General features: G+C 37.2%; 1 protein-coding gene across 3 annotated transcripts in view; it reads right to left on the bottom strand.

Moving 5' to 3' along the window:
- Nucleotides 1–12,360, bottom strand: part of NDFIP2 (Nedd4 family interacting protein 2) — a 45,170-nt gene that overhangs the window by 27,474 nt on the left and 5,336 nt on the right. The window lies entirely within an intron of this gene.

The following is a 12,360-nucleotide window of genomic DNA, read 5'->3' as shown; positions in this document are numbered from 1 at the left end:
TCATTCTTTTACAACTTGTCAAAGAGCTTCTCCATGCAAATTCTAAGATTTTTCAGAACATTCCGCTTTTCTTTAACACTCTGGAGACAATCCTTTCCCTATAGAACTTTAGGCTGCTGGTTGGCTTGTTTGTTCGTTTTATTAAGATGCAGTTTTAAAAGGACATGCCCAGTTAAGCATATACAGAAATAAAGATTTGGATAGGTAAGAATGTTGTTAAAACTGTGGAATTCAGATCCAGCAACTAGTATCTTTTCTCAGAGAAAGCCTTTTTGATTGTTTTAGCTAACTTGATAGTGTTCAGAATATGAATCAAACTTTTAAGAAGAAAGTAGAATTAAACAAAAAAGTGCTAGTTCCTGGTAGTGCAAACTACAAGATACATATAAGTCAACAACTGAGAGACCACATGCAAAACCCAGACCAGAAATTAAGTTGAACAAATCTAAAAGCAGAATTCTGTAGCTTCAAATTGATGTTTTTTATGAACACCCTATAGAAAAATACCATTTCAATAACAAAAATATTAAGAATATAACTACATTAATTTCCTATTAGGTAAAGTACAATCAGATCATTGGAAAAAGCACATTCTGAGAAGAAAGAATGCTAAATTTCTTGTTAAAAAGTATAACATTCACACCAAAATTCCTTCAACATGCAGAATAAAAAAGATCACAGAATGGTAAGGGCTAAAAGGGACCACTGAGGCCATCTAACTCAATGAGGCCCTCTGAGGTCCTCCACTCAATGAGAGACACCTACAGCTGGTTCTGCAAGACCACGTTCAGATGACTTTTGAGTACGTCCAAAAGATCTCTGGAAAGCTTATTCCAGTGCTCAGTTACCCTCCTATTATTAAAAATTGGGGGGAAAAAAACCCCCAAACTTTCCTAATGTTCAGAGGTCATCTTCAATGGAATTGATAGGAGGTTTTGAGGGTTTCTGGGTAGTGAGTAATCAGGTTGTTTAATGATCCAGAAGTAGTAGTAATCTGAGAAATATGAATAGCCATTTACAGTACTTAAAGTCAAAGAAAACAAGAGCATTTCAAAATAACTAAAACATATTTAGTGATAGAAAAAACAAGTGAGAATACAAACCACTCCTCTAAAAAATTCAAACAGGTCAGAAGAACAATCTGAGAACTACAGACGTTATGGTTCTAAATTAAGTACAATCATTCACAAGAAAAATCTAATATTTCAATGGACAAAGCCAAAATAAACTCATTCTTAAATAAAACTGTCATTTGATTAGAAAATATGTAAATAACAAAACATTACTGGCATAGTTTTTACACTGATGGCTGTTACACTGTCACTCATATGGGATCTGTGTGTAGTTCTGACTACCCCCCCTGACAACAACCTGGTCTACAAGCACGAAAAAAAGCAGAGCCAAGTTTATTGATATCTGTTACCTCCGTTCTTCCCCTCCTGTCACCTTCCACTTCAATCACTGCAACTTTTTCTCCCTACCAAGCCACAGTATGTACTGTTACTATTCTGGAGACAGAGGTCCTCTAGCATCTCATTGGTCAAAGAGCATATTACTGCTTTAAAAAAAAAAAACACTTTGCCATTGCAAGAACTTGAATTTTGTGTCTTCTGCATGCTTTCTTGGAAGTTATTTTTCTCCTATTATCTCTAATATAGCAACAGTGAAGTAATTTAGTAAATGATGAAGTTTACATGAGGACTGGACAAGCACATGCACATGAGACTTCTTGTTTTCAAAGACAAAGTTAACAAATCATTCAATTGTTATAGGAACTGCAGTTAGGAAATGGAAAAAATCCATCCTAAGGGCTCCATACTCCAAAAGAGTCCCATTATGGCCTTTAGTGCATTCAAAAAGTCTTTACTTTGCAGGACTCATATTAAGAAACAAAGTATTTCTCTTTATCCTCTCTTCTGTTATACAGGCCTCTCAGAAACTCTGAAAGGCATCAAGGTTATCGTGATGCAGTAATTTAATGACAAATCCTGACTCCTTTACTGAAAAAAAAAATAAAAAAAAAATCACAATAACTGGATTAATTAGCTTGAGTGTTTACAGCTGCAATAATAAACACAAGTTGTTCCATAAACAGAAATCAGCTTTCGTAAGTTCTCATTCAAGTGGCTTGTCTCTTAGTTTCTCCTCAAGGCAGTAACTTCAGCTCTTCTCAGGGGACTAATTTGCTGAGGTAAGAAAGCAAAACAAAACAATGATAGAGTTCAGAAAGGGTTTGGATGATACTCTCAGGCACATGGTGTGACTCCAGGGGATGGTCCTGTGCAGAGCTAAGGGTTGGACTCGATCCTTGTGGTTCCCTTCCAACTCAGCATATTCAGTGATTCTGTAATAAAAACCCCACAACTGCAGCAGAACTTGCCCCACTAAACTGGAAATTTTGCCCAGGCCAGCAGGATAGATAGCAGAGGTTTATATCACTTTGTCTTATAGCAACTCTGCCTCATCTTCACAGGGCACTGATTCTGCTCTGTGGAGTCACCAGTTTACTTGAAACCAGTAGGAATCTGTCTACCTTTGAGCTTCCCCTTTACATTTAATTTTGGCTTATACTGGCTGGTAAATTTAGATGTTATTTTTGGAGACAGGGGAAGAAGAGGCCTGACACTCCATACAGGTTTTATTGCCATAGAAACCAAGATAAAAACGTCCAGAATGGGACAGAAAACAACTCTTTCAGGGCACTACTTATGATATGTACTTAAGTGTCACCTGAAGCAGCATTTAACATTAGAAGTATACAAATAGTATCTGAGATTTTAATTTTCCAGTAGTTGCCTACTTTTTAAAGGGCTAAGGAGAACTCACAGTTCATCATCCCAGTCCCTCTCAAGCCCCCACTGAACCATTATTTGGTAGCAAGCAACACAATTGCTTTCATCAAGATTATGGTCAGAACAATTGCCAAGACCTATTAAACCAGAGACAAGTGTAAATTAGTACCTTCCCCTGATCCCCACCCTCACATTTTAAAAGCGGGTCACACAGAAATTTTTTTTCCTTCACATATTAGTCAGTATCCAGCTGACTACATGGAGCTTCATTATTAAAAAAAAAAAAAAAAAAAAAGGAAGTACTTTGTTATTAGACATATTACTCTTAGACTGTTTATGCCAGTATTTCAATCCCTGCTTTTGCAGCCCTCAACCTACAGTACATTGCAGGCTCATGCTCTCAAGATGTCCTGTGTTAGGAGATGTAAAATTCAAAGTTCAACTGAGAAGCAATGGTTACTCTGCCACCAATGACTCAATCTTATGGTAACTACTAAAGGGGGTACAGTAACATAATAATTACCTTCATATGATTTTTTTACCATACACAATCTTCAGTTTTCTTCCCAGCAAAAAGTCTACAAAACAGTGACTTCATTTCAGAAGTTAAAATCAATGCCAGACCTTTCAGCACCAAGATATTGTGTAAAATACAGCTACCTTTCTTTTCTAACTACTTTTACAGTAATAATTTCTTTAGTGAAGAAATTATTCTTTTACAATTTACACAACTATTCATTCTAATACTCCCTTCTAATTGACTTCTTTAAGTCTGGTATTTTGTTTGTGCAATTATTTCCAAAGGAATTAGATGCAATGTCTGAAATCAGCTGACAGCCTACAAAGAAACCGAAGAGAAAGTGCTTAGGTACAGAAGTTTTTACTGAGGGGACTGATGCATATACTTTAACCATTTAAGCTTATCAAAATAAAAATTTAAACTGGAAAATCTCATTCTCTACTTAACACTTTTCCTTTACCTGCAGATAGTAACTTTGTTTCACCCACGAAACTTTGCTTTCCTGGATTAACAAATTTTGCTTCATTTCTGATGAACTGACTGACTATACAAGAGTGGAAATCCAGGCAAGTTATTTAATTATGCCATTTTAAAAAAAATTATGGGAAAAGGATATAATAAGATGTCTTATGTCTACCATACATGCACCAAAATAGAACAATGCTTTTTGATAAGCGTATTGAAATAGCACACTAATTCTAGTCATAGTGTAACACACACATCCCACTCACAATTTCTGTTACCTCATTTTTTGCACATTTCAAAAGCTGCTTTTTAATCCTTTCATAAAATACGACTTAAGGAAACCAATACATTATGAAATTTCTTCAACATAATTAGACTTCAACAGCACAATACACATTTTTAAAACCCCTTTCTCATAAACATATGGGTTTTTTCCACGTTCTTCGTATCATTAAAGTGTAGCATAAAATGATGCATACAGGGTTTAAAAAAAAAAAAAAAAAAGAAAGACCAAACAATTAGCCAGCTTTCTTTTCCTGCTTCCCTTAATGCCCTTATTACTCGTTCACTTTGTCAACATGTGACTTTTAGATAAACTTTTCTATAAATTTTAGCAGTGATGGTTCTCTCTGGGGCACCACAGAGCTACATAGAACTCTCATTAGTAATCATAAATTACAAAGCACTTTTAACATGTCCTTCTCCCTTTCAAATGGTATTACATTTCTGAAGAACTTTTGACTCTTCCAGTTTTGACCTCACCTGCTACTATCTTCATTAAGCTTACAGGGACCTTCTCACCTCTCTGTGATACACCTGATGCTTTCATTTATTGAAAAATTCTAAGCCCTTTTACACCTGCCTACTGGTAGTGATTCGTAAGTTTTGTAACCACATATTGCATTTTTCAGCTTTTCCTCTGTAAATAGCAAAATCTTCACCTTGGGATTTTCAAGACAAAACAAAAAAAAAAGGTCCTGAAATAAATTTTACTTCTGAACCTGTTGTAAAAATACTTCATGTTGAAAAGGGATTTCACCTCCGTCTACTCATCTCTCGTTTCTCAATGCCACCTAATAGTCTCAACAGCTCACACTATCGACTATTACTTTATTTTCAGAAAAATCATAAAACTTATACTGTTAAACCAGAAACACCATGCACAGAATCAAAGAATGGTTTGGGTTGGAAAGGAGCTTAGAGATCATCTGGTTCAAATCCCCCTGCCACAAGGGGTTTGCTCCAGGTTGCTCCAAGCCCCATCTAGCCTGGCCTTGAACACTCCTAGGGACAGGGCACCCCCAGTTTCTCAGGGCAACCTGTTCCAGTGCCTCACACACCTCACAGAGAAGAATTCTTTCCTAATACCTAATCAAAACCTACCCTCCTTCAGTTTAAAGCCATTTCCCCTTGTCCTATCACTACACACCCTTGTAAAACATCCCTCTCTGGCTTTCCTGTAGATCTCCTTTAGGCACTGAAAGGCTCCTCTAAGGTACCCCTAGAGCCTTCTCTTTTCCGGGTTGAAAAACCCCAACTGTCCAGCTTTTCCTCATAGGAGAGGTACTTCATCCCTCTAATCATATTGGTGGCTTTTCTCTGGGCTTGCTCCAACAGATCAATGTCCTTGCTGTGCTGGGGACCCCAGAGCTGGATGCAGTGCACCAGGTGGGATCTTACCAGAGCAGAGTAGAGGGGCAGAATCACCTCCTTGCCCTGGTGGCCACTTGGTTTTTGGTGCAGTCTAGGACATGGTTAGGTTTCCAGGCTGCAAGTGCACATTGCCAGATCATGTCCACCCTCTCTTCCACCAGGGACCCCAAGTCCTTCTCATCAGGGCTGCTCTCGATCCATTCTCTACCCAGACTGTGTTTGTGCTTGACATTGCCCCAGCCCACGTACGGGACGTTACACAGTTGGCCTTGTTGAAATTCACATTTGCACACAACCACCTCTCAAGCCTGTCAAGGTCCTTCTGGATGGCATCCCTTCCCTCCAGCTTGTCAACCGCACCGCACAGCTGGGTGTCACCAGCAAGCTTGCTGAGGACAAGTGCTAAGATCAATAATCATCTCTAATTCAGGTCACTAGTAGCCACTGAAAAATCAAAACTAAAACCAATAATCTGTAATTACACTTAGCAAATAATCTGAAGAGCAGAAGAAATAAATCCTGCTGAAAAAAAAAAAAAAAAAAAAAAAAAGTTTTCATTTTCCTGTTTATTTGGAAAAAAAGAATATCCACAGCAGCCTTTGAAAGAAATATTTCACAATTTTCTAGAGTACAAGAATTCTTGAGAAATAGCTCCCTCTTTACTATCAGTTTTTTATCCTTTACCAATAAGGTAATTTACAACACCATGCCCCTTTTTTCAAATGTCTAACACCAACCTACCATGAACCTGTGCAGACCAACTTGTAGGAAGGCAACTATTTGCAGTTCAGTACCAAATGCACACTCTGCTGAAATACAGTCCTAGCCACAGCCACAACACTCCACATAAACAGCAACCTCTAAAGACTAGTGAGCCCTCAGATTAACAAATACTGAAGTACTAAGCAATTAAGCTCATAAGGCACTTCAGTATATTCCAGTACAACTTTCAGCTACTTTCTATGTATTCAAAACTAAGTGACCAAATTTGATTACAATCTCTGACTGCACAGAACAGACGCAGATGGTATTTTTTCCTCAGCTTCCCATGACTTGGCAAGCATTGACTATCACACACCCAGATCTAGCAATGCCTCTTCATGATAATGGAGTGCATTGGTTTGGTTTGTTTGTTTTTTTTTTCATGAGGCATCTCTGCAGTCAGTTTTCAACAGTAGTTAATATGTCAGAAGGTCAAAGGTGTAAAATTTGCACCAGAACCAGGAAAGAACAGAAATCCATTGATGCCCTTCCACAGCTGTGTAGAAATACCAAGCATGTCTGCTAAATAAGGATTAGGTACCATGGAAACCCACAACCTCTGGAGGCAAACTCTGACTGAAAAGAATCCAGAGAGATTTATACTGAATGTTGTTGAAAGATACGTTGCAAGAGAATGGCTTTTCTACCAGAATGAATCTCCTTGTATAAAAATGAAGTATTCTGTACCAAGTGAAAGTGTTTTACATGCACAAATGTGTTAAATTATTTTAGTCAGATCTCTTTAACTAGGAATCTTTAGCCTATTGGATTTTTCAAGGTTTCTTTAAAAGAAGCTTATAAGTCTCATTAAAAACAAACAAACAAACAAACAAAACTCCAAAGAACAATTATGATCAGCACTTTGTGAAGGAAAAAAATAAAAACATTATAATGTGTGTATAGACAGATGTCTCTTTGTATCTCCATCCCATGTATATGTGTTGTATATATATATGTTATATATAGCATGTTACTTAATCATTTTTTGTGAATTACAATCCAGACTGAAACAGTTAATTACACATTTAGTGGCGCAGCATGCACATTTGCATTTATTTCCTCTGGCTTCTATTAAGATGTACTACTTCCAATCCCCCATATTGGTAAAGGTAGACTTATTAGTGAAGTGAATATGAGAACTCTTTTAGAAAAGTAAATATTCTAAGACTAATGCTACTAGAAGTGTAGTCTTATTCTCCAAATATATACGCTTCTCTCTACCTTTTTTTTTTTAGGTTTCTTCTCTACTGAAGAATTATTCAGCAATACTTCTGAGTACTGGAATTTTGGTATGATCCAAACAGGTATCATGCTTCATATTGATCGTCAAATTATAAACTATGCATAGCTTCTTAGAGTTTTTCCTATTGCATAGTTATAGGAATGCACAGTGACATTTGTCAATGAAACGCTGGTGTCTCCAAATACTAATAAAGACTATGGTTGCGCCTAACATTTTCAAATCTTCACTCATGAGTATAAAAAAATTCTAGAAAGAACTGGTTAAAAGCTTATTCTAAAGCTTGTGCGCAATGATATATTGCAACTCTGATCTACTCTAGAAGTTATTAAAGACATTACCACCTATCATTTAGCCTTCTGTTTGTTTATAGAATTGAAACCAATTCCTCAAGCTGTTCTCAAGTTACTCTTTGACAAAGTATAAAATGAGGCTCTCCTCCTTGAATTCTTTCTAGGTAGACCTAAGAAACCCACTAAAAAACAGAAGTGTGTTACTGAGATCAGTGGTCAGTCTAAGGAAATGTTTTGTCTCCAACATAATCGTCAAGAGATAGATGAAGATGAGTCTTAGTCACTTATTTGCCACCCATTTTCTTCAGACTCCCCACCATTCACACCAGTTGTATTACAGATGGTAAAGTGTGCATTTCTGCCTATGCCATTTGCATCTGGTACAGATTTGACACGTGTGAATCTGTTTTCCTGAATCTCATAGTATTACCTACCTCTAAAATCTTATGTATTAACAAACTGCATATGTTCTCTTCTCCTTGTGTAATTTCTTTTCTAAATCAAACCTCAGTGAGTGTTCCCCAGTTTTAAAATTGCACACTTTGGTGAATAACAGCTCCACAACTGCTCTATCCTCTGCCTTGGTGACTCTGTAAGCACTGATCACTTCCAAATCCCACCACCCATATCAGACACCCCTTTAAAGTCTGCTTGCCTTTACCTTCTCTAGCTCCTCTTGTGTGAGACCAAAACTGCATACAGTACTCCACATGTGGGCAGGTCCCATGTTTCATACAATGCTTCCTGTTCATTCTCACTATCTTCCCTGATGATGGACAATGTTTCATCAGGATTTGTTGGCGGCTGCCACTAACGAACAGCTTCAGCAAACCACCAGTGACAGAACTGCAAGTCAAAAGGTCATGTCTTTACTTACCAGCAGCTTTATGGAGCCAGCACAAAAAGCAGATCCCAGTCACTTTAAAGTCATGCAGAACATACACAACATGTAAATTTTAAAAGTAGAGGGAACAGGAAAGCCTAAAATTAAGAAACAGGACAGGGCTTTCACCAAGAGACAACTCAGTATTCAACACTTAGTTCCAGCTTCCATTTTAGCCTACATTCATTTCAGCTGCAAAATTCAGTATATGATGCACACTTCACTTAAGGTAGAGTGGGAAAGCTCAAGCACAAAGACAATGCAGGAGGACGCTAAAAATGATAAATGTACAAGGGAGTAACAAAGATAAAGAGCAGTTTCTTCCTGAAGAAGTATCACGGAAACTGAACTGCAGAAGCAGCACATAGTTTCACCTTAAGGCCCTTATTTGAGAGAATTAGAAAAAAAGTCTCAAGTTTGTGTTTCCTATACCATGCATAAGTGCCCCTGAAAATTCTTCAGAAAATCTACAAAAAATTTCAAAACTCTCAAGTTTATCGATAACCCAGGGATTTATCCCATTTGTACTTGAATAAAGCCAGCCAAGCAGAACAATTTCCTACTCAACAGTACACAGTAGCCCAAAATGAAATCAATAATTAAATAAAATATAAATCAGAGGATATTATTAATCAATAAGAGCAAGCTTTATTCTTATTAGTGGGTTAATTGCACTTAACTTTTTCAGTATAACTCATTTTTTTAGTAACTGGAAATGGATTACTTGAGGTCCTCAATTTACTGAAATGATACAGACAGAAAATTCAACAGCTTAAAAAAACATACACATTCACAGAACCAGCTAAATAAACGTATTGTGCCTTGCAAGCACAGACTCTTCTGAAAAGATTCTCATTTTGATTTGCAATCTTCATTCCCTGCCATCCACTGTGGGACTCACGGTTTTAATGAAGTTAAGTAGCAATGACAAACACAACTCACAAACACGAATAAACATTTAAGGTCCTTTCTTTAAAGGAAGTATGTTTATGTCTCGTCAGCTAGTATGGAGTTTTTTCAACCCAGTTACTAAAGACTGCTGACTCAGCATTTTAAAGCAATCCTACAAAATATGTGGCCTAAAGGACCATTCTCTGGACCTCTCAATTGCCAGACAGATGATGCTCACATCTAAAAACAGGCACTTTCCAGCATATTGTTTGACCATAAGGCAGCTAAACAAAACCAGAAAAACAAAATAAAAAAGCAACAGTCCAGGAAGTTCACCTCTTTGGAAGACAGCAGAACATGACCAGATCAGTGCCATCATTAAATCATAGGAAGTATTTTAAGAATTAAAAAAAAAAAAAAAAAAAAAAGTAGTAGATATTGAGGCACACAAGAAAGGAACATAAACCACACTGCTCAACAACAGTTGTGACCCAGCACTGCAGCATGGCCAGCTCATTAGATCAAATTATGCACACAGAGTTTGGAATAGGTTTTAAAGAGTAAAGAACAAATCTTTTTCCTAACCATTTATTCAATGTATTTGATGCAAGCCAATTTTGTAACCACAGCTCTGGAGATTTCAATTAAGAGCCTTAATGCTTAAAAAATATCTTAAGAACTTTTTCTATTAAATTTCAAAATATGACTATCGATTCACAGTACCATGATGAAAATGGACAACTGGCCTCAGTATCACCCAAGATCCAATTTTTTTCATGCTTTACCAAAGGCACCACCCATTCCTCAAAGATGACAAGTGTTAATTACACTAACCATTACCAAAGCCATGTTTAACCATGAGTTTGTGCCTCTTAAAAGAGCCCTTATTTTCTGCAATAAGGAGATAAGACCATGCTTACAGTAGCAGTTGTCAATAACCTTTCCTCAAGACTGTTCTACATAACCTTTTCAGATTAATCCAGGAAAAGCAAAAGCACATTCAATAGCTCTAGCTACATATACATCTACCAAGGACATGATTCTGACCTCTCCTACATCAACTATTAGTGAATACTAAGAGGATTACTGTCAAAAGGTAAAATACGGTTCAAAGCTAAAACGGACAAACTATGTTTGTGAATATGTTCAGTTACCACACTATAGTGGGGAGACCAAATTTTCTCTTCTTTTTTTTTTTTTTTTTAACTGAAAATCCATGTTTTGCAAGAAGGAATATAACAAATCTCTGCTAAGCACCTAGTAACTAAGAAAAATAGGTTTACAAACAAAAAAAAAAGTAATATACAGCTTATTGACCAGATTCTATTTTGTCTACACCACTCAAAGTTTGGAGGACTTTTTTCTAAATTGTTCTATCCATTCAAACACAGCTGGAGGAACAGTCAGGGATGGGGGGGGGAGGATGACTCAATATCTAATGTTTTTGTTATAGAGTTACTGAGGAGTAAGTTAGACTATCCAAGTTTTAAGCTTATCTTACTTAGCCTATAATAATGGAAACAATGATTAGCTGGAATAAATAGATAAATGTTGAGATGGAAATATATTTTCCACTTCCACTGTAAATCTCAGACCTTGACATGTGCTCTGAGTGCAAACTGTGCAAGCCTGACATGACTTTATCACAAAGAGAAAAAGTTAGTCATTTCCATTAAAAACACAGCTGGTGAAGGGGGTGCCCATTTTACTAAAATCAGCTAGCTGCCACAGTAGTTGCCCAGGAAGTGGGTGAACTAAGCCTGAGGCAGCTCAAACCCACTGTCTTGGCTTTGCAGTAGCGCAGTTTCAGTAGGCAAAGTTGGCAGTGCCTCTCCAACCTAACCAATTTTTTTTCCTTCTTTTTTTACTCATAATCTCAGGATTACTTTCCTTCTTCATTTGAAAATGGCTTGCCTAATTGGAGTGTACTGGTAAATGCTGATTTGGTCATTCCTCTTTCCAAAGTAGCTGATGCACTTGAAATTTGGGAGGAGGTTTGAGGCTACAAAACTTAACACAATACTCAAATCTATAATTGTAAATTAAGTACTGATATCTCACAAAGTTAAGTGTGATGACATTACCAGTTGCCACATCTTCCTCGCTTTGTCAACTCTGTCACGGGGCAGAAAGCTAATTCTAGCTTTATTTTGAAACTGTTTGTCAAAAGTAACTCATTTTCCCCAGTAGAAGACTGCTTCTAGCATTTCATATTAGTGTACTGCTTGATTTCTGAGATTATCTTGATGCCGTTCCTACCACATTTTTCACAGACGAACAAGTTGAGAGAGGGCTGACAGTTTCTCCTTTTTAAAGTAGCACAAAAAGAACATCTAGCTTGGCCACAATACAGCTGAGAGGTTCTTCTGCTAAGAATCCTGCTATTTGAAGCTGTTTTATTCATGTTACTGAACTTTGCTAATAGGATTGAAGACTTATAAGGTATGGCACACATGCTTATAAGATATGGCATGCAGCCTGAAGCTGCCCTTTTACATTACCTGAATTCATGTTACTGCACAGATCAGGTACCTCTTTCTTTGGGCTTTATGCATCTTCCAAGAACCTCAAAATCCCACAGTTTCACAAGATAGGCTTAGTCACACCAATAGCTTGCTGCCACCACGAAGGTCACTCCTGTTCCTAACTTTCCTCTTGCACTACCCTTGCACAGATCCAGTCTTAGATTTTGGCCTACCAGTACCCCTGGAGAAAAACCCAAACAGAGTAACCCAGGCATGCTTTGCTGGTTCTATGTACTCTTTTTTTTCTGTTGTTCAGTATAGTAAAACTGGCATCCTCTATAAGTAAATCAATTTGCGTGCAACATATCTTATGCCCATGTGTGCTTACACCAAAAA

This window comes from Empidonax traillii, unplaced genomic scaffold (assembly GCF_003031625.1).
Source record: "Empidonax traillii isolate 1590-97213 ecotype Southwest subspecies unplaced genomic scaffold, ASM303162v1 scaffold78:size1262613, whole genome shotgun sequence".
Classification (NCBI taxonomy): Eukaryota; Metazoa; Chordata; class Aves; order Passeriformes; family Tyrannidae; genus Empidonax; species Empidonax traillii.
This window is presented reverse-complemented; position numbering and strand designations above follow the sequence as displayed.